The following is a 665-nucleotide window of genomic DNA, read 5'->3' as shown; positions in this document are numbered from 1 at the left end:
TTTCTTTTGTTCTGATTTTTCATTTCTTTTAGCTAAAGGAAAATCTAACTTTATTGATCAGTATGTTCGGTTTTTGGTTTTATTTTTTATTTTTTACATGCTTTCACATGCATGTTTCTGTGGAAAACAATGATCGCTGTTCCACTATTGTTTATGTTTTTCTCCACCCATTTAAAACTTTCTTCAGTTTTTTCAGGGTTCATTTACTTCCCTGAGCTCTTGCACCACCAATCAGATTAGCTTCTAAAGGTTTCCTGGTTCCTTTCTAAACTAGAGCTGCAGATTCCTGGTTATATTAAAAACCATCTTTAAAAACATTTTTTTAATTATTTGATTACTTTAAGCTGATGTCCATATTTGCTGCCGATTTTGCAGTCACTGATTGTATTTTATCCCTTTTATACCACTAAATTTGTTTAAAACTTGGACACTGCCGGGCCCATTTTACTGGATTAGGTAATATATGCATCTTAAGAGCTCCAGTAAAACTTTAAGACCTAACTTCATAAACTTACAGGGATAGTCAATTTCCAGATGGAGATAAAAACCCCTTTGTTGCCGTTAATTTGCAGCAGCAGTATTTTTACTTTAAAGCATTAAAAAAATAAAATTTGGGTCTGGAGTTTATGTCTATTCAGATCTTGTGCACAATTAGTTTTATTTAT

The sequence above is a fragment of the Poecilia reticulata genome, chromosome 1 (genome assembly GCF_904066995.2).
Source record: "Poecilia reticulata chromosome 1, P_reticulata-male-v2, whole genome shotgun sequence".
In the NCBI taxonomy this organism is placed as follows: domain Eukaryota; kingdom Metazoa; phylum Chordata; class Actinopteri; order Cyprinodontiformes; family Poeciliidae; genus Poecilia; species Poecilia reticulata.
Note: the sequence above shows the minus strand (reverse complement) of the source record.